The 19,842-nt window shown below is 43.6% G+C and overlaps 19 non-coding genes across 19 annotated transcripts; 5 read left to right on the forward strand and 14 right to left on the reverse strand.

The window, feature by feature from the left end:
- Nucleotides 1–381: 381 nt before the first annotated feature.
- Nucleotides 382–476, forward strand: TRNAI-UAU (transfer RNA isoleucine (anticodon UAU)). Its single transcript has 2 exons — nucleotides 382–419; nucleotides 441–476. It is a non-coding gene; the product is annotated as a tRNA-Ile (tRNA).
- Nucleotides 477–2,574: 2,098 nt separating this feature from the next.
- Nucleotides 2,575–2,656, reverse strand: TRNAS-GCU (transfer RNA serine (anticodon GCU)). The gene has a single exon. It is a non-coding gene; the product is annotated as a tRNA-Ser (tRNA).
- A 677-nt stretch (nucleotides 2,657–3,333) lies between these two features.
- TRNAT-UGU (transfer RNA threonine (anticodon UGU)) lies at nucleotides 3,334–3,405 on the reverse strand. The gene has a single exon. It is a non-coding gene; the product is annotated as a tRNA-Thr (tRNA).
- Nucleotides 3,406–4,427: 1,022 nt separating this feature from the next.
- On the forward strand, nucleotides 4,428–4,522 carry TRNAI-UAU (transfer RNA isoleucine (anticodon UAU)). The gene is made up of 2 exons: nucleotides 4,428–4,465; nucleotides 4,487–4,522. It is a non-coding gene; the product is annotated as a tRNA-Ile (tRNA).
- Nucleotides 4,523–6,010: 1,488 nt separating this feature from the next.
- Nucleotides 6,011–6,082, reverse strand: TRNAT-CGU (transfer RNA threonine (anticodon CGU)). The gene has a single exon. It is a non-coding gene; the product is annotated as a tRNA-Thr (tRNA).
- A 546-nt stretch (nucleotides 6,083–6,628) lies between these two features.
- On the reverse strand, nucleotides 6,629–6,710 carry TRNAS-GCU (transfer RNA serine (anticodon GCU)). The gene has a single exon. It is a non-coding gene; the product is annotated as a tRNA-Ser (tRNA).
- Nucleotides 6,711–7,397: 687 nt separating this feature from the next.
- Nucleotides 7,398–7,469, reverse strand: TRNAT-UGU (transfer RNA threonine (anticodon UGU)). Its single transcript has one exon. It is a non-coding gene; the product is annotated as a tRNA-Thr (tRNA).
- A 1,022-nt stretch (nucleotides 7,470–8,491) lies between these two features.
- Nucleotides 8,492–8,586, forward strand: TRNAI-UAU (transfer RNA isoleucine (anticodon UAU)). Its single transcript has 2 exons — nucleotides 8,492–8,529; nucleotides 8,551–8,586. It is a non-coding gene; the product is annotated as a tRNA-Ile (tRNA).
- Nucleotides 8,587–10,074: 1,488 nt separating this feature from the next.
- Nucleotides 10,075–10,146, reverse strand: TRNAT-CGU (transfer RNA threonine (anticodon CGU)). The gene has a single exon. It is a non-coding gene; the product is annotated as a tRNA-Thr (tRNA).
- Nucleotides 10,147–10,692: 546 nt separating this feature from the next.
- On the reverse strand, nucleotides 10,693–10,774 carry TRNAS-GCU (transfer RNA serine (anticodon GCU)). Its single transcript has one exon. It is a non-coding gene; the product is annotated as a tRNA-Ser (tRNA).
- Nucleotides 10,775–11,461: 687 nt separating this feature from the next.
- On the reverse strand, nucleotides 11,462–11,533 carry TRNAT-UGU (transfer RNA threonine (anticodon UGU)). The gene has a single exon. It is a non-coding gene; the product is annotated as a tRNA-Thr (tRNA).
- A 1,022-nt stretch (nucleotides 11,534–12,555) lies between these two features.
- TRNAI-UAU (transfer RNA isoleucine (anticodon UAU)) lies at nucleotides 12,556–12,650 on the forward strand. Its single transcript has 2 exons — nucleotides 12,556–12,593; nucleotides 12,615–12,650. It is a non-coding gene; the product is annotated as a tRNA-Ile (tRNA).
- A 2,098-nt stretch (nucleotides 12,651–14,748) lies between these two features.
- TRNAS-GCU (transfer RNA serine (anticodon GCU)) lies at nucleotides 14,749–14,830 on the reverse strand. Its single transcript has one exon. It is a non-coding gene; the product is annotated as a tRNA-Ser (tRNA).
- Nucleotides 14,831–15,517: 687 nt separating this feature from the next.
- TRNAT-UGU (transfer RNA threonine (anticodon UGU)) lies at nucleotides 15,518–15,589 on the reverse strand. Its single transcript has one exon. It is a non-coding gene; the product is annotated as a tRNA-Thr (tRNA).
- A 465-nt stretch (nucleotides 15,590–16,054) lies between these two features.
- On the reverse strand, nucleotides 16,055–16,131 carry TRNAS-GCU (transfer RNA serine (anticodon GCU)). Its single transcript has one exon. It is a non-coding gene; the product is annotated as a tRNA-Ser (tRNA).
- Nucleotides 16,132–16,611: 480 nt separating this feature from the next.
- Nucleotides 16,612–16,706, forward strand: TRNAI-UAU (transfer RNA isoleucine (anticodon UAU)). The gene is made up of 2 exons: nucleotides 16,612–16,649; nucleotides 16,671–16,706. It is a non-coding gene; the product is annotated as a tRNA-Ile (tRNA).
- A 1,488-nt stretch (nucleotides 16,707–18,194) lies between these two features.
- TRNAT-CGU (transfer RNA threonine (anticodon CGU)) lies at nucleotides 18,195–18,266 on the reverse strand. Its single transcript has one exon. It is a non-coding gene; the product is annotated as a tRNA-Thr (tRNA).
- Nucleotides 18,267–18,812: 546 nt separating this feature from the next.
- On the reverse strand, nucleotides 18,813–18,894 carry TRNAS-GCU (transfer RNA serine (anticodon GCU)). Its single transcript has one exon. It is a non-coding gene; the product is annotated as a tRNA-Ser (tRNA).
- Nucleotides 18,895–19,581: 687 nt separating this feature from the next.
- TRNAT-UGU (transfer RNA threonine (anticodon UGU)) lies at nucleotides 19,582–19,653 on the reverse strand. The gene has a single exon. It is a non-coding gene; the product is annotated as a tRNA-Thr (tRNA).
- Between the last annotated feature and the right edge of the window lie 189 nt (nucleotides 19,654–19,842).

The raw sequence follows: 19,842 nt of genomic DNA on the forward strand, positions 1-19,842 counted from the left end.
TTTGCAGGAAAACCGCCTCACTTGCTGTTGAGAAAAATTCATCAAAGTCCTGGGGTGTTTATAGGCATCGCCAAGATGACATTGGGAGGTGTTTCAATTGACACGTGTTGAATATGAGGAAGAGCATCATGCTGGCTCCAGTGGCACTGCCTGCAGCATGACAAAAATGTAGAAGGGACATTTGACTGCACCATTGGCTGAACATCAGTGGCAAAGTGTATATCAGGCTAAAAGTTAAGCTCCAGTGGCACAATATGGGCACTACAAGGCACCCATAATTTGGTGTCAGCTAAAAAGACAATGCCAGAGCTTGTGGGTGCTTTTGTACACTTGTGTGTGTGTTTGTGGGTGTAGTTTCATGTCGAAAACCAAAACACAGCAGCTCCAGTGGCGCAATCGGTTAGCGCGCGGTACTTATTCAGCAGTACATGCAGTGAGCAATACCGAGGTTGTGAGTTCAAGCCTCACCTGGAGCAACTTTGGAACTTTTTACTAATTCACCTCAAAACTGAATTATTGAACCAATAAATGTTCTGGACATTTTTTGGTTCACCTCAAGGTTTCCTTGATTGTCACTTAATGTTGTATGACAGCTCCTCTGCCTTTTAGACATGGAATACTCATTGCAAGTTATTTATGGGGTGTTTGCGCTTTAAATACAGCTACGGAGGGTTTTTGAAAATAGAACAGAAAATAAAAAATGTCAACTGTTATTATACTCCATTTTCTGCTGAGCACCACTTACGGAAGACATTTGTAAAGGTAGAAAAAGGGTTACTGGAGTAGGATCCAGGAGACAATATCAACTTACAAAGAATAATGTTGTCTATTTACTGCATTATCGCCTTTGAAGCAAACCTCTGAGAATAAATACCCTTTCACTAATCAGGCAGTCACTTTGATAAAATCAAGCAGAACAAGGATGCTGATAGGAACTCGCCTCATTTGCATATGGGCTAGGGCTTCTGGGAGCCATGAGAATTAGGAGTTGAAGGTTTTGCAGATCGAGATTGCTAAAGGGCTGGGCATTTGCACAGACCTCTCCATGCCTGATTGGTGCCGAAGGTTAGTTGCAAGTGGTCCCCTGCTCACCCTACCTTACACAGGGCCATGCCCAGTTAGGCCCCTCAGGGCTAGGCCCGGCAGGGCTAAGCCCGGCGTTTGTCAGGCGAAGTGCCTGGACCCCTGCTCATCATACCTCAGAATCTGGTCTAGCTATTGCAGACATGGGGAATGGTGCTTATATCCCATTGACAGCGCCCACAAGCTGCATACTAATAGCCAATGATGTGTGAATGCGGTCAGGGTAGCAGACATATAGAACAATTGGGTGGGTTCGCTTCCGAACTGGATGCACAGGAGCAGGAGAGAATGGCTGTTGGCGATGTATGCAACTTGCTCTGCGTGAACACATCTACCGACCCCTTCCCCTACACACACGGGCACATACACACACACACACACACACATAGCCATTGGAGCTATGCAGAGCTAATCAGAAAGATTGGTAATCATTAGAACATGAAAGATATGTGTTCATTTTTTATTAAACTTGTGGACTCCCGCAGAAACGGAGGGACTCACATCTCTAATTGAGGCTTGCTTACCTCTATACAAATGTGTTTGCTGGCTGTCTTTCTTCAACTGGTATGTGCGGTTGTGTCTGTCTTTGTCTTTCAACACGCCTGGCACGTTTACATTATCAAAGAGATGATTGTATGGAGATGGGGAACACCCCTTCGTTGCATTGTGAACTTGAACAGTCTTTTCACCAAAGCAGCTACATGCGACATTGCAAGGTTTTTGTCAGTCTTTGCCTGAAAACATTAGGCCTTCCTCTCGAACTCTATTTCACTCCTTCTGTGGAAGACTTCAATTATGAGGATGCATCCCGTCATAAAAGGTTCTCTGTAGATGGTGCAACTCTGGCTTCTCTTCCCTGTGCTTTTTGAAAATAATCCGCCCGAGGCCCTGAACTCATGACCCCTGGTTTACGAGACCAGTGCTCTGCCACTGAGCTACAAGGCCACCTGCTGCTTGCTCACAGCCAACAACAGAAAGTGCAAAGAAACCATGGGTTTTACCTAGGTAGATCTCCAGGTATATGAATTTCTGGTTGTGTAAAAATGGCTGTATATCTCTGCATGTGTTCAGTACGTCATCATACATCTGATTTGCGAAAGCGTGTGTGCTTATGTTGGTGATACATTGTCGGTATGCGTTTGAGTATGTACTTTTACGGGTATGTATGTATTGAGTAGGATGCTGAACAGGTTCATGAGTTTAGATAGCAGGTCAGAATGATGGCAAAAGGAACATGTAAAAGGCAGACAACTAAAAGAAAAAAGAATTTGGGATGTAAGCTTGGGAATTTACTAACTGCGCTGATTTTGGCTCCTATAATAGTAAAGAATGGAAACCTACGAGGAAAGTCTTTGACTAATTTCATTCTCCGCCTGCACCAATGAACTTATTTTTACATCTCTATTTCCATATCTGTACTCATTCCTGTCTTTCACAGGGAGGTTGAAAGACTTTGGTCTATGTTTAAATGCAGACTATAAAGAAAGAATACGACGAAGGTGGGATTCGAACCCACGCATGCAGAGCACAATGGATTAGCAGTCCATCGCCTTAACCACTCGGCCACCTCGTCTGTTTGGGAACGGTGCTCGAGTCCCATGCTTAAAGAAGAGATAAAACAATGGTGGTGCAGAGTCAGTGAAAAATAGATCATGTTTGTCATAGTAGAAACAAGATCGTTGACTCGTTCTTCCTTACCCGGCCATTGATAGATAAACACATCAAGTTGAAGTTCAGAAAAATATAACAAGAGCTCCTGGAGGGTTCACAACACTAATCCAGAGGAAGGTGCTTGAGCTTCCGTATGGCACACCATTAGTAGTAAAACCAGCATAACGCAAGCTCCAGTTTCCCAGTGTTTGGCATCATTCAACGTTTCCAGCCAAGATCAAAGTTCAGATGCTGCTGCTTCCTGTGATGTCATTGAATTTAAATAGTGAGTGATGGCAATAACCCTTTTCCAATTAAATTTTGCCACATCAACGTCCCTGAAAATAGAGAAAGGCGTGCAACCCAGAACCGCTGTACTGTTCAATAGAGTAAGGGCTTCACCGTGATCATCTGCATCTGTCATCACAAGATTATCAAGGTCTTTTTCTTGAAGAAATTAGGTCCAGAAAGCCGACCTTCCCCACAGACTATTCAGACACCTTGCGCTTGTGGCTTTGTTATAGGCCCGAATCCATTGGTAAAAGGTTGCACAGGTACAATGTGCAATATCAGTTCCTATTCAACAAAATTACCATTTGGAGGCCCTGATGAGGATCGAACTCACGACCCCTGGTTTACAAGACCAGTGCTCTGCCACTGAGCTACAGAGCCCCTCAGGTTACGACGCATAACAGCAACACAACGAGCACACAACATGATGTTTACTGGGTAGACATATTTGAAGGGTGTGTGAGAATGTATGTATATGATTGTGATTTGACCTGTTTTTTTCTGGCCGATTTTTTGAGGAGCAGCTAATTTGTGCGTATTCCGTGCAATTTTAGGGTGACTAATGAGGAGATGTGATGCGTGAAAGTTGAAAAAAACATGTACATGGCAGCAGAGAGACAATATGGATATTACCTTTGCTTTTTTAAATTTCTATCTGGATTCTGGCTCAAAGGGTAGTCAAGCACAGCAGATTGCATTCCTGCCAGTAACACGACAACCTTGTTTGTGTCCTTCTTAATCAACTAACATGCATATTTTCACTTTTGTCTGTATGTTCTTTGAAAGCCAATGGCAATGGTGCTTAGAGCAATGCAGATGTTTAAAAAAGATTTCAAAAGTTAAAATCGACAAAGGTGGGATTCGAAACCACGCGTGTACAGCAGATTAGCAGTCCATCGCCTTAACCACTCGGCCACCTCGTCTACAGGGATTATGTTAGGCATTCAAGTCTTTACAGGTAATAACACAAACATCTTCAAAATAGAACCACAATGCGTTCCTTGTTGAGGTACATCCAGCCGTTTGCAGGAAAACTGCCTCACTTGCTGTTGAGAAAAATTCATCAAAGTCCTGGGGTGTTTATAGGCATCGCCAAGATGACATTGGGAGGTGTTTCAATTGACACGTGTTGAATATGAGGAAGAGCATCATGCTGGCTCCAGTGGCACTGCCTGCAGCATGACAAAAATGTAGAAGGGACATTTGACTGCACCATTGGCTGAACATCAGTGGCAAAGTGTATATCAGGCTAAAAGGTAAGCTCCAGTGGCACAATATGGGCACTACAAGGCACCCATAATTTGGTGTCAGCTAAAAAGACAATGCCAGAGCTTGTGGGTGCTTTTGTACACTTGTGTGTGTGTTTGTGGGTGTAGTTTCATGTCGAAAACCAAAACACAGCAGCTCCAGTGGCGCAATCGGTTAGCGCGCTGTACTTATACAGCAGTACATGCAGTGAGCAATGCCGAGGTTGTGAGTTCAAGCCTCACCTGGAGCAACTTTGGAACTTTTTACTAATTCACCTCAAAACTGAATTATTGAACCAATAAATGTTCTGGACATTTTTTGGTTCACCTCAAGGTTTCCTTGATTGTCAGTTAATGTTGTATGGCAGCTCCTCTGCCTTTTAGACATGGAATACTCATTGCAAGTTATTTATGGGGTGTTTGCGCTTTAAATACAGCTACGGAGGGTTTTTGAAAATAGAACAGAAAATAAAAAATGTCAACTGTTATTATACTCCATTTTCTGCTGAGCACCACTTACGGAAGACATTTGTAAAGGTAGAAAAAGGGTTACTGGAGTAGGATCCAGGAGACAATATCAACTTACAAAGAATTATGTTGTCTATTTACTGCATTATCGCCTTTGAAGCAAACCTCTGAGAATAAATACCCTTTCACTAATCAGGCAGTCACTTTGATAAAATCAAGCAGAACAAGGATGCTGATAGGAACTCGCCTCATTTGCATATGGGCTAGGGCTTCTGGGAGCCATGAGAATTAGGAGTTGAAGGTTTTGCAGATCGAGATTGCTAAAGGGCTGGGCATTTGCACAGACCTCTCCATGCCTGATTGGTGCCGAAGGTTAGTTGCAAGTGGTCCCCTGCTCACCCTACCTTACACAGGGCCATGCCCAGTTAGGCCCCTCAGGGCTAGGCCCGGCAGGGCTAAGCCCGGCGTTTGTCAGGCGAAGTGCCTGGACCCCTGCTCATCATACCTCAGAATCTGGTCTAGCTATTGCAGACATGGGGAATGGTGCTTATATCCCATTGACAGCGCCCACAAGCTGCATACTAATAGCCAATGATGTGTGAATGCGGTCAGGGTAGCAGACATATAGAACAATTGGGTGGGTTCGCTTCCGAACTGGATGCACAGGAGCAGGAGAGAATGGCTGTTGGCGATGTATGCAACTTGCTCTGCGTGAACACATCTACCGACCCCTTCCCCTACACACACGGGCACATACACACACACACACACACATAGCCATTGGAGCTATGCAGAGCTAATCAGAAAGATTGGTAATCATTAGAACATGAAAGATATGTGTTCATTTTTTATTAAACTTGTGGACTCCCGCAGAAACGGAGGGACTCACATCTCTAATTGAGGCTTGCTTACCTCTATACAAATGTGTTTGCTGGCTGTCTTTCTTCAACTGGTATGTGCGGTTGTGTCTGTCTTTGTCTTTCAACACGCCTGGCACGTTTACATTATCAAAGAGATGATTGTATGGAGATGGGGAACACCCCTCCGTTGCATTGTGAACTTGAACAGTCTTTTCACCAAAGCAGCTACATGCGACATTGCAAGGTTTTTGTCAGTCTTTGCCTGAAAACATTAGGCCTTCCTCTCGAACTCTATTTCACTCCTTCTGTGGAAGACTTCAATTATGAGGATGCATCCCGTCATAAAAGGTTCTCTGTAGATGGTGCAACTCTGGCTTCTCTTCCCCGTGCTTTTTGAAAATAATCCGCCCGAGGCCCTGATGAGGTTTGAACTCATGACCCCTGGTTTACGAGACCAGTGCTCTGCCACTGAGCTACAAGGCCACCTGCTGCTTGCTCACAGCCAACAACAGAAAGTGCAAAGAAACCATGGGTTTTACCTAGGTAGATCTCCAGGTATATGAATTTCTGGTTGTGTAAAAATGGCTGTATATCTCTGCATGTGTTCAGTACGTCATCATACATCTGATTTGCGAAAGCGTGTGTGCTTATGTTGGTGATACATTGTCGGTATGCGTTTGAGTATGTACTTTTACGGGTATGTATGTATTGAGTAGGATGCTGAACAGGTTCATGAGTTTAGATAGCAGGTCAGAATGATGGCAAAAGGAACATGTAAAAGGCAGACAACTAAAAGAAAAAAGAATTTGGGATGTAAGCTTGGGAATTTACTAACTGCGCTGATTTTGGCTCCTATAATAGTAAAGAATGGAAACCTACGAGGAAAGTCTTTGACTAATTTCATTCTCCGCCTGCACCAATGAACTTATTTTTACATCTCTATTTCCATATCTGTACTCATTCCTGTCTTTCACAGGGAGGTTGAAAGACTTTGGTCTATGTTTAAATGCAGACTATAAAGAAAGAATACGACGAAGGTGGGATTCGAACCCACGCATGCAGAGCACAATGGATTAGCAGTCCATCGCCTTAACCACTCGGCCACCTCGTCTGTTTGGGAACGGTGCTCGAGTCCCATGCTTAAAGAAGAGATAAAACAATGGTGGTGCAAAGTCAGTGAAAAATAGATCATGTTTGTCATAGTAGAAACAAGATCGTTGACTCGTTCTTCCTTACCCGGCCATTGATAGATAAACACATCAAGTTGAAGTTCAGAAAAATATAACAAGAGCTCCTGGAGGGTTCACAACACTAATCCAGAGGAAGGTGCTTGAGCTTCCGTATGGCACACCATTAGTAGTAAAACCAGCATAACGCAAGCTCCAGTTTCCCAGTGTTTGGCATCATTCAACGTTTCCAGCCAAGATCAAAGTTCAGATGCTGCTGCTTCCTGTGATGTCATTGAATTTAAATAGTGAGTGATGGCAATAACCCTTTTCCAATTAAATTTTGCCACATCAACGTCCCTGAAAATAGAGAAAGGCGTGCAACCCAGAACCGCTGTACTGTTCAATAGAGTAAGGGCTTCACCGTGATCATCTGCATCTGTCATCACAAGATTATCAAGGTCTTTTTCTTGAAGAAATTAGGTCCAGAAAGCCGACCTTCCCCACAGACTATTCAGACACCTTGCGCTTGTGGCTTTGTTATAGGCCCGAATCCATTGGTAAAAGGTTGCACAGGTACAATGTGCAATATCAGTTCCTATTCAACAATGTTCAAGAAAATAAGCATTTGGAGGCCCTGATGAGGATCGAACTCACGACCCCTGGTTTACAAGACCAGTGCTCTGCCACTGAGCTACAGAGCCCCTCAGGTTACCACGCATAACAGCAACACAACGAGCACACAACATGATGTTTACTGGGTAGACATATTTGAAGGGTGTGTGAGAATGTATGTATATGATTGTGATTTGACCTGTTTTTTTCTGGCCGATTTTTTGAGGAGCAGCTAATTTGTGCGTATTCCGCGCAATTTTAGGGTGACTAATGAGGAGATGTGATGCGTGAAAGTTGAAAAAAACATGTACATGGCAGCAGAGAGACAATATGGATATTACCTTTGCTTTTTTAAATTTCTATCCGGATTCTGGCTCAAAGGGTAGTCAAGCACAGCAGATTGCATTCCTGCCAGTAACACGACAACCTTGTTTGTGTCCTTCTTAATCAACTAACATGCATATTTTCACTTTTGTCTGTATGTTCTTTGAAAGCCAATGGCAATGGTGCTTAGAGCAATGCAGATGTTTAAAAAAGATTTCAAAAGTTAAAATCAACGAAGGTGGGATTCGAAACCACGCGTGTGCAGCAGATTAGCAGTCCATCGCCTTAACCACTCGGCCACCTCGTCTACAGGGATTATGTTAGGCATTCAAGTCTTTACAGGTAATAACACAAACATCTTAAAAATAGAACCACAATGCGTTCCTTGTTGAGGTACATCCAGCCGTTTGCAGGAAAACTGCCTCACTTGCTGTTGAGAAAAATTCATCAAAGTCCTGGGGTGTTTATAGGCATCGCCAAGATGACATTGGGAGGTGTTTCAATTGACACGTGTTGAATATGAGGAAGAGCATCATGCTGGCTCCAGTGGCACTGCCTGCAGCATGACAAAAATGTAGAAGGGACATTTGACTGCACCATTGGCTGAACATCAGTGGCAAAGTGTATATCAGGCTAAAAGGTAAGCTCCAGTGGCACAATATGGGCACTACAAGGCACCCATAATTTGGTGTCAGCTAAAAAGACAATGCCAGAGCTTGTGGGTGCTTTTGTACACTTGTGTGTGTGTTTGTGGGTGTAGTTTCATGTCGAAAACCAAAACACAGCAGCTCCAGTGGCGCAATCGGTTAGCGCGCTGTACTTATACAGCAGTACATGCAGTGAGCAATGCCGAGGTTGTGAGTTCAAGCCTCACCTGGAGCAACTTTGGAACTTTTTACTAATTCACCTCAAAACTGAATTATTGAACCAATAAATGTTCTGGACATTTTTTGGTTCACCTCAAGGTTTCCTTGATTGTCAGTTAATGTTGTATGGCAGCTCCTCTGCCTTTTAGACATGGAATACTCATTGCAAGTTATTTATGGGGTGTTTGCGCTTTAAATACAGCTACGGAGGGTTTTTGAAAATAGAACAGAAAATAAAAAATGTCAACTGTTATTATACTCCATTTTCTGCTGAGCACCACTTACGGAAGACATTTGTAAAGGTAGAAAAAGGGTTACTGGAGTAGGATCCAGGAGACAATATCAACTTACAAAGAATTATGTTGTCTATTTACTGCATTATCGCCTTTGAAGCAAACCTCTGAGAATAAATACCCTTTCACTAATCAGGCAGTCACTTTGATAAAATCAAGCAGAACAAGGATGCTGATAGGAACTCGCCTCATTTGCATATGGGCTAGGGCTTCTGGGAGCCATGAGAATTAGGAGTTGAAGGTTTTGCAGATCGAGATTGCTAAAGGGCTGGGCATTTGCACAGACCTCTCCATGCCTGATTGGTGCCGAAGGTTAGTTGCAAGTGGTCCCCTGCTCACCCTACCTTACACAGGGCCATGCCCAGTTAGGCCCCTCAGGGCTAGGCCCGGCAGGGCTAAGCCCGGCGTTTGTCAGGCGAAGTGCCTGGACCCCTGCTCATCATACCTCAGAATCTGGTCTAGCTATTGCAGACATGGGGAATGGTGCTTATATCCCATTGACAGCGCCCACAAGCTGCATACTAATAGCCAATGATGTGTGAATGCGGTCAGGGTAGCAGACATATAGAACAATTGGGTGGGTTCGCTTCCGAACTGGATGCACAGGAGCAGGAGAGAATGGCTGTTGGCGATGTATGCAACTTGCTCTGCGTGAACACATCTACCGACCCCTTCCCCTACACACACGGGCACATACACACACACACACACACATAGCCATTGGAGCTATGCAGAGCTAATCAGAAAGATTGGTAATCATTAGAACATGAAAGATATGTGTTCATTTTTTATTAAACTTGTGGACTCCCGCAGAAACGGAGGGACTCACATCTCTAATTGAGGCTTGCTTACCTCTATACAAATGTGTTTGCTGGCTGTCTTTCTTCAACTGGTATGTGCGGTTGTGTCTGTCTTTGTCTTTCAACACGCCTGGCACGTTTACATTATCAAAGAGATGATTGTATGGAGATGGGGAACACCCCTCCGTTGCATTGTGAACTTGAACAGTCTTTTCACCAAAGCAGCTACATGCGACATTGCAAGGTTTTTGTCAGTCTTTGCCTGAAAACATTAGGCCTTCCTCTCGAACTCTATTTCACTCCTTCTGTGGAAGACTTCAATTATGAGGATGCATCCCGTCATAAAAGGTTCTCTGTAGATGGTGCAACTCTGGCTTCTCTTCCCCGTGCTTTTTGAAAATAATCCGCCCGAGGCCCTGATGAGGTTTGAACTCATGACCCCTGGTTTACGAGACCAGTGCTCTGCCACTGAGCTACAAGGCCACCTGCTGCTTGCTCACAGCCAACAACAGAAAGTGCAAAGAAACCATGGGTTTTACCTAGGTAGATCTCCAGGTATATGAATTTCTGGTTGTGTAAAAATGGCTGTATATCTCTGCATGTGTTCAGTACGTCATCATACATCTGATTTGCGAAAGCGTGTGTGCTTATGTTGGTGATACATTGTCGGTATGCGTTTGAGTATGTACTTTTACGGGTATGTATGTATTGAGTAGGATGCTGAACAGGTTCATGAGTTTAGATAGCAGGTCAGAATGATGGCAAAAGGAACATGTAAAAGGCAGACAACTAAAAGAAAAAAGAATTTGGGATGTAAGCTTGGGAATTTACTAACTGCGCTGATTTTGGCTCCTATAATAGTAAAGAATGGAAACCTACGAGGAAAGTCTTTGACTAATTTCATTCTCCGCCTGCACCAATGAACTTATTTTTACATCTCTATTTCCATATCTGTACTCATTCCTGTCTTTCACAGGGAGGTTGAAAGACTTTGGTCTATGTTTAAATGCAGACTATAAAGAAAAAATACGACGAAGGTGGGATTCGAACCCACGCGTGCAGAGCACAATGGATTAGCAGTCCATCGCCTTAACCACTCGGCCACCTCGTCTGTTTGCGAACGGTGCTCGAGTCCCATGCTTAAAGAAGAGATAAAACAATGGTGGTGCAAAGTCAGTGAAAAATAGATCATGTTTGTCATAGTAGAAACAAGATCGTTGACTCGTTCTTCCTTACCCGGCCATTGATAGATAAACACATCAAGTTGAAGTTCAGAAAAATATAACAAGAGCTCCTGGAGGGTTCACAACACTAATCCAGAGGAAGGTGCTTGAGCTTCCGTATGGCACACCATTAGTAGTAAAACCAGCATAACGCAAGCTCCAGTTTCCCAGTGTTTGGCATCATTCAACGTTTCCAGCCAAGATCAAAGTTCAGATGCTGCTGCTTCCTGTGATGTCATTGAATTTAAATAGTGAGTGATGGCAATAACCCTTTTCCAATTAAATTTTGCCACATCAACGTCCCTGAAAATAGAGAAAGGCGTGCAACCCAGAACCGTTGTACTGTTCAATAGAGTAAGGGCTTCACCGTGATCATCTGCATCTTTCATCACAAGATTATCAAGGTCTTTTTCTTGAAGAAATTAGGTCCAGAAAGCCGACCTTCCCCACAGACTATTCAGACACCTTGCGCTTGTGGCTTTGTTATAGGCCCGAATCCATTGGTAAAAGGTTGCACAGGTACAATGTGCAATATCAGTTCCTATTCAACAATGTTCAAGAAAATTACCATTTGGAGGCCCTGATGAGGATAGAACTCACGACCCCTGGTTTACAAGACCAGTGCTCTGCCACTGAGCTACAGAGCCCGTCAGGTTAACATGCATAACAGCAACACAACGAGCACACAACATGATGTTTACTGGGTAGACATATTTGAAGGGTGTGTGAGAATGTATGTATATGATTGTGATTTGACCTGTTTTTTTCTGGCCGATTTTTTGAGGAGCAGCTAATTTGTGCGTATTCCGCGCAATTTTAGGGTGACTAATGAGGAGATGTGATGCGTGAAAGTTGAAAAAAACATGTACATGGCAGCAGAGAGACAATATGGATATTACCTTTGCTTTTTTAAATTTCTATCCGGATTCTGGCTCAAAGGGTAGTCAAGCACAGCAGATTGCATTCCTGCCAGTAACACGACAACCTTGTTTGTGTCCTTCTTAATCAACTAACATGCATATTTTCACTTTTGTCTGTATGTTCTTTGAAAGCCAATGGCAATGGTGCTTAGAGCAATGCAGATGTTTAAAAAAGATTTCAAAAGTTAAAATCGACGAAGGTGGGATTCAAAACCACGCGTGTACAGCAGATTAGCAGTCCATCGCCTTAACCACTCGGCCACCTCGTCTACAGGGATTATCTTAGGCATTCAAGTCTTTACAGGTAATAACACAAACATCTTCAAAATAGAACCACAATGCGTTCCTTGTTGAGGTACATCCAGCCGTTTGCAGGAAAACCGCCTCACTTGCTGTTGAGAAAAATTCATCAAAGTCCTGGGGTGTTTATAGGCATCGCCAAGATGACATTGGGAGGTGTTTCAATTGACACGTGTTGAATATGAGGAAGAGCATCATGCTGGCTCCAGTGGCACTGCCTGCAGCATGACAAAAATGTAGAAGGGACATTTGACTGCACCATTGGCTGAACATCAGTGGCAAAGTGTATATCAGGCTAAAAGTTAAGCTCCAGTGGCACAATATGGGCACTACAAGGCACCCATAATTTGGTGTCAGCTAAAAAGACAATGCCAGAGCTTGTGGGTGCTTTTGTACACTTGTGTGTGTGTTTGTGGGTGTAGTTTCATGTCGAAAACCAAAACACAGCAGCTCCAGTGGCGCAATCGGTTAGCGCGCGGTACTTATTCAGCAGTACATGCAGTGAGCAATACCGAGGTTGTGAGTTCAAGCCTCACCTGGAGCAACTTTGGAACTTTTTACTAATTCACCTCAAAACTGAATTATTGAACCAATAAATGTTCTGGACATTTTTTGGTTCACCTCAAGGTTTCCTTGATTGTCACTTAATGTTGTATGACAGCTCCTCTGCCTTTTAGACATGGAATACTCATTGCAAGTTATTTATGGGGTGTTTGCGCTTTAAATACAGCTACGGAGGGTTTTTGAAAATAGAACAGAAAATAAAAAATGTCAACTGTTATTATACTCCATTTTCTGCTGAGCACCACTTACGGAAGACATTTGTAAAGGTAGAAAAAGGGTTACTGGAGTAGGATCCAGGAGACAATATCAACTTACAAAGAATAATGTTGTCTATTTACTGCATTATCGCCTTTGAAGCAAACCTCTGAGAATAAATACCCTTTCACTAATCAGGCAGTCACTTTGATAAAATCAAGCAGAACAAGGATGCTGATAGGAACTCGCCTCATTTGCATATGGGCTAGGGCTTCTGGGAGCCATGAGAATTAGGAGTTGAAGGTTTTGCAGATCGAGATTGCTAAAGGGCTGGGCATTTGCACAGACCTCTCCATGCCTGATTGGTGCCGAAGGTTAGTTGCAAGTGGTCCCCTGCTCACCCTACCTTACACAGGGCCATGCCCAGTTAGGCCCCTCAGGGCTAGGCCCGGCAGGGCTAAGCCCGGCGTTTGTCAGGCGAAGTGCCTGGACCCCTGCTCATCATACCTCAGAATCTGGTCTAGCTATTGCAGACATGGGGAATGGTGCTTATATCCCATTGACAGCGCCCACAAGCTGCATACTAATAGCCAATGATGTGTGAATGCGGTCAGGGTAGCAGACATATAGAACAATTGGGTGGGTTCGCTTCCGAACTGGATGCACAGGAGCAGGAGAGAATGGCTGTTGGCGATGTATGCAACTTGCTCTGCGTGAACACATCTACCGACCCCTTCCCCTACACACACGGGCACATACACACACACACACACACACATAGCCATTGGAGCTATGCAGAGCTAATCAGAAAGATTGGTAATCATTAGAACATGAAAGATATGTGTTCATTTTTTATTAAACTTGTGGACTCCCGCAGAAACGGAGGGACTCACATCTCTAATTGAGGCTTGCTTACCTCTATACAAATGTGTTTGCTGGCTGTATTTCTTCAACTGGTATGTGCGGTTGTGTCTGTCTTTGTCTTTCAACACGCCTGGCACGTTTACATTATCAAAGAGATGATTGTATGGAGATGGGGAACACCCCTTCGTTGCATTGTGAACTTGAACAGTCTTTTCACCAAAGCAGCTACATGCGACATTGCAAGGTTTTTGTCAGTCTTTGCCTGAAAACATTAGGCCTTCCTCTCGAACTCTATTTCACTCCTTCTGTGGAAGACTTCAATTATGAGGATGCATCCCGTCATAAAAGGTTCTCTGTAGATGGTGCAACTCTGGCTTCTCTTCCCTGTGCTTTTTGAAAATAATCCGCCCGAGGCCCTGAACTCATGACCCCTGGTTTACGAGACCAGTGCTCTGCCACTGAGCTACAAGGCCACCTGCTGCTTGCTCACAGCCAACAACAGAAAGTGCAAAGAAACCATGGGTTTTACCTAGGTAGATCTCCAGGTATATGAATTTCTGGTTGTGTAAAAATGGCTGTATATCTCTGCATGTGTTCAGTACGTCATCATACATCTGATTTGCGAAAGCGTGTGTGCTTATGTTGGTGATACATTGTCGGTATGCGTTTGAGTATGTACTTTTACGGGTATGTATGTATTGAGTAGGATGCTGAACAGGTTCATGAGTTTAGATAGCAGGTCAGAATGATGGCAAAAGGAACATGTAAAAGGCAGACAACTAAAAGAAAAAAGAATTTGGGATGTAAGCTTGGGAATTTACTAACTGCGCTGATTTTGGCTCCTATAATAGTAAAGAATGGAAACCTACGAGGAAAGTCTTTGACTAATTTCATTCTCCGCCTGCACCAATGAACTTATTTTTACATCTCTATTTCCATATCTGTACTCATTCCTGTCTTTCACAGGGAGGTTGAAAGACTTTGGTCTATGTTTAAATGCAGACTATAAAGAAAGAATACGACGAAGGTGGGATTCGAACCCACGCATGCAGAGCACAATGGATTAGCAGTCCATCGCCTTAACCACTCGGCCACCTCGTCTGTTTGGGAACGGTGCTCGAGTCCCATGCTTAAAGAAGAGATAAAACAATGGTGGTGCAAAGTCAGTGAAAAATAGATCATGTTTGTCATAGTAGAAACAAGATCGTTGACTCGTTCTTCCTTACCCGGCCATTGATAGATAAACACATCAAGTTGAAGTTCAGAAAAATATAACAAGAGCTCCTGGAGGGTTCACAACACTAATCCAGAGGAAGGTGCTTGAGCTTCCGTATGGCACACCATTAGTAGTAAAACCAGCATAACGCAAGCTCCAGTTTCCCAGTGTTTGGCATCATTCAACGTTTCCAGCCAAGATCAAAGTTCAGATGCTGCTGCTTCCTGTGATGTCATTGAATTTAAATAGTGAGTGATGGCAATAACCCTTTTCCAATTAAATTTTGCCACATCAACGTCCCTGAAAATAGAGAAAGGCGTGCAACCCAGAACCGCTGTACTGTTCAATAGAGTAAGGGCTTCACCGTGATCATCTGCATCTGTCATCACAAGATTATCAAGGTCTTTTTCTTGAAGAAATTAGGTCCAGAAAGCCGACCTTCCCCACAGACTATTCAGACACCTTGCGCTTGTGGCTTTGTTATAGGCCCGAATCCATTGGTAAAAGGTTGCACAGGTACAATGTGCAATATCAGTTCCTATTCAACAATGTTCAAGAAAATTACCATTTGGAGGCCCTGATGAGGATCGAACTCACGACCCCTGGTTCACAAGACCAGTGCTCTGCCACTGAGCTACAGAGCCCCTCAGGTTATGACGCATAACAGCAACACAACGAGCACACAACATGATGTTTACTGGGTAGACATATTTGAAGGGTGTGTGAGAATGTATGTATATGATTGTGATTTGACCTGTTTTTTTCTGGCCGATTTTTTGAGGAGCAGCTAATTTGTGCGTATTCCGCGCAATTTTAGGGTGACTAATGAGGAGATGTGATGCGTGAAAGTTGAAAAAAACATGTACATGGCAGCAGAGAGACAATATGGATATTACCTTTGCTTTTTTAAATTTCTATCCGGATTCTGGCTCAAAGGGTAGTCAAGCACAGCAGATTGCATTCCTGCCAGTAACACGACAACCTTGTGTGTGTCCTTCTTAATCAACTAACATGCATATTTTCACTTTTGTCTGTATGTTCTTTGAAAGCCAATGGCAATGGTGCTTAGAGCAATGCAGATGTTTAAAAAAGATTTCAAAAGTTAAAATCGACGAAGGTGGGATTCGAAACCACGCGTGTACAGCAGATTAGCAGTCCATCGCCTTAACCACTCGGCCACCTCGTCTACAGGGATTATGTTAGGCATTCAAGTCTTTACAGGTAATAACACAAACATCTTCAAAATAGAACCACAATGCGTTCCTTGTTGAGGTACATCCAGCCGTTTGCAGGAAAACTGCCTCACTTGCTGTTGAGAAAAATTCATCAAAGTCCTGGGGTGTTTATAGGCATCGCCAAGATGACATTGGGAGGTGTTTCAATTGACACGTGTTGAATATGAGGAAGAGCATCATGCTGGCTCCAGTGGCACTGCCTGCAGCATGACAAAAATGTAGAAGGGACATTTGACTGCACCATTGGCTGAACATCAGTGGCAAAGTGTATATCAGGCTAAAAGGTAAGCTCCAGTGGCACAATATGGGCACTACAAGGCACCCATAATTTGGTGTCAGCTAAAAAGACAATGCCAGAGCTTGTGGGTGCTTTTGTACACTTGTGTGTGTGTTTGTGGGTGTAGTTTCATGTCGAAAACCAAAACACAGCAGCTCCAGTGGCGCAATCGGTTAGCGCGCTGTACTTATACAGCAGTACATGCAGTGAGCAATGCCGAGGTTGTGAGTTCAAGCCTCACCTGGAGCAACTTTGGAACTTTTTACTAATTCACCTCAAAACTGAATTATTGAACCAATAAATGTTCTGGACATTTTTTGGTTCACCTCAAGGTTTCCTTGATTGTCAGTTAATGTTGTATGGCAGCTCCTCTGCCTTTTAGACATGGAATACTCATTGCAAGTTATTTATGGGGTGTTTGCGCTTTAAATACAGCTACGGAGGGTTTTTGAAAATAGAACAGAAAATAAAAAATGTCAACTGTTATTATACTCCATTTTCTGCTGAGCACCACTTACGGAAGACATTTGTAAAGGTAGAAAAAGGGTTACTGGAGTAGGATCCAGGAGACAATATCAACTTACAAAGAATTATGTTGTCTATTTACTGCATTATCGCCTTTGAAGCAAACCTCTGAGAATAAATACCCTTTCACTAATCAGGCAGTCACTTTGATAAAATCAAGCAGAACAAGGATGCTGATAGGAACTCGCCTCATTTGCATATGGGCTAGGGCTTCTGGGAGCCATGAGAATTAGGAGTTGAAGGTTTTGCAGATCGAGATTGCTAAAGGGCTGGGCATTTGCACAGACCTCTCCATGCCTGATTGGTGCCGAAGGTTAGTTGCAAGTGGTCCCCTGCTCACCCTACCTTACACAGGGCCATGCCCAGTTAGGCCCCTCAGGGCTAGGCCTGGCAGGGCTAAGCCCGGCGTTTGTCAGGCGAAGTGCCTGGACCCCTGCTCATCATACCTCAGAATCTGGTCTAGCTATTGCAGACATGGGGAATGGTGCTTATATCCCATTGACAGCGCCCACAAGCTGCATACTAATAGCCAATGATGTGTGAATGCGGTCAGGGTAGCAGACATATAGAACAATTGGGTGGGTTCGCTTCCGAACTGGATGCACAGGAGCAGGAGAGAATGGCTGTTGGCGATGTATGCAACTTGCTCTGCGTGAACACATCTACCGACCCCTTCCCCTACACACACGGGCACATACACACACACACACACACATAGCCATTGGAGCTATGCAGAGCTAATCAGAAAGATTGGTAATCATTAGAACATGAAAGATATGTGTTCATTTTTTATTAAACTTGTGGACTCCCGCAGAAACGGAGGGACTCACATCTCTAATTGAGGCTTGCTTACCTCTATACAAATGTGTTTGCTGGCTGTCTTTCTTCAACTGGTATGTGCGGTTGTGTCTGTCTTTGTCTTTCAACACGCCTGGCACGTTTACATTATCAAAGAGATGATTGTATGGAGATGGGGAACACCCCTCCGTTGCATTGTGAACTTGAACAGTCTTTTCACCAAAGCAGCTACATGCGACATTGCAAGGTTTTTGTCAGTCTTTGCCTGAAAACATTAGGCCTTCCTCTCGAACTCTATTTCACTCCTTCTGTGGAAGACTTCAATTATGAGGATGCATCCCGTCATAAAAGGTTCTCTGTAGATGGTGCAACTCTGGCTTCTCTTCCCCGTGCTTTTTGAAAATAATCCGCCCGAGGCCCTGATGAGGTTTGAACTCATGACCCCTGGTTTACGAGACCAGTGCTCTGCCACTGAGCTACAAGGCCACCTGCTGCTTGCTCACAGCCAACAACAGAAAGTGCAAAGAAACCATGGGTTTTACCTAGGTAGATCTCCAGGTATATGAATTTCTGGTTGTGTAAAAATGGCTGTATATCTCTGCATGTGTTCAGTACGTCATCATACATCTGATTTGCGAAAGCGTGTGTGCTTATGTTGGTGATACATTGTCGGTATGCGTTTGAGTATGTACTTTTACGGGTATGTATGTATTGAGTAGGATGCTGAACAGGTTCATGAGTTTAGATAGCAGGTCAGAATGATGGCAAAAGGAACATGTAAAAGGCAGACAACTAAAAGAAAAAAGAATTTGGGATGTAAGCTTGGGAATTTACTAACTGCGCTGATTTTGGCTCCTATAATAGTAAAGAATGGAAACCTACGAGGAAAGTCTTTGACTAATTTCATTCTCCGCCTGCACCAATGAACTTATTTTTACATCTCTATTTCCATATCTGTACTCATTCCTGTCTTTCACAGGGAGGTTGAAAGACTTTGGTCTATGTTTAAATGCAGACTATAAAGAAAAAATACGACGAAGGTGGGATTCGAACCCACACGTGCAGAGCACAATGGATTAGCAGTCCATCGCCTTAACCACTCGGCCACCTCGACTGTTTGGGAACGGTGCTCGAGTCCCATGCTTAAAGAAGAGATAAAACAATGGTGGTGCAAAGTCAGTGAAAAATAGATCATGTTTGTCATAGTAGAAACAAGATCGTTGACTCGTTCTTCCTTACCCGGCCATTGATAGATAAACACATCAAGTTGAAGTTCAGAAAAATATAACAAGAGCTTCTGGAGGGTTCACAACACTAATCCAGAGGAAGGTGCTTGAGCTTCCGTATGGCACACCATTAGTAGTAAAACCAGCATAACGCAAGCTCCAGTTTCCCAGTGTTTGGCATCATTCAACGTTTCCAGCCAAGATCAAAGTTCAGATGCTGCTGCTTCCTGTGATGTCATTGAATTTAAATAGTGAGTGATGGCAATAACCCTTTTCCAATTAAATTTTGCCACATCAACGTCCCTGAAAATAGAGAAAGGCGTGCAACCCAGAACCGCTGTACTGTTCAATAGAGTAAGGGCTTCACCGTGATCATCTGCATCTGTCATCACAAGATTATCAAGGTCTTTTTCTTGAAGAAATTAGGTCCAGAAAGCCGACCTTCCCCACAGACTATTCAGACACCTTGCGCTTGTGGCTTTGTTATAGGCCCGAATCCATTGGTAAAAGGTTGCACAGGTACAATGTGCAATATCAGTTCCTATTCAACAATGTTCAAGAAAATTAGCATTTGGAGGCCCTGATGAGGATCGAACTCACGACCCCTGGTTTACAAGACCAGTGCTCTGCCACTGAGCTACAGAGCCCCTCAGGTTACCACGCATAACAGCAACACAACGAGCACACAACATGATGTTTACTGGGTAGACATATTTGAAGGGTGTGTGAGAATGTATGTATATGATTGTGATTTGACCTGTTTTTTTCTGGCCGATTTTTTGAGGAGCAGCTAATTTGTGCGTATTCCGCGCAATTTTAGGGTGACTAATGAGGAG

Source organism: Ambystoma mexicanum, chromosome 13 (assembly GCF_040938575.1).
Source record: "Ambystoma mexicanum isolate Mex_15411 chromosome 13, UKY_AmexF1_1, whole genome shotgun sequence".
Taxonomy (NCBI): Eukaryota; Metazoa; Chordata; class Amphibia; order Caudata; family Ambystomatidae; genus Ambystoma; species Ambystoma mexicanum.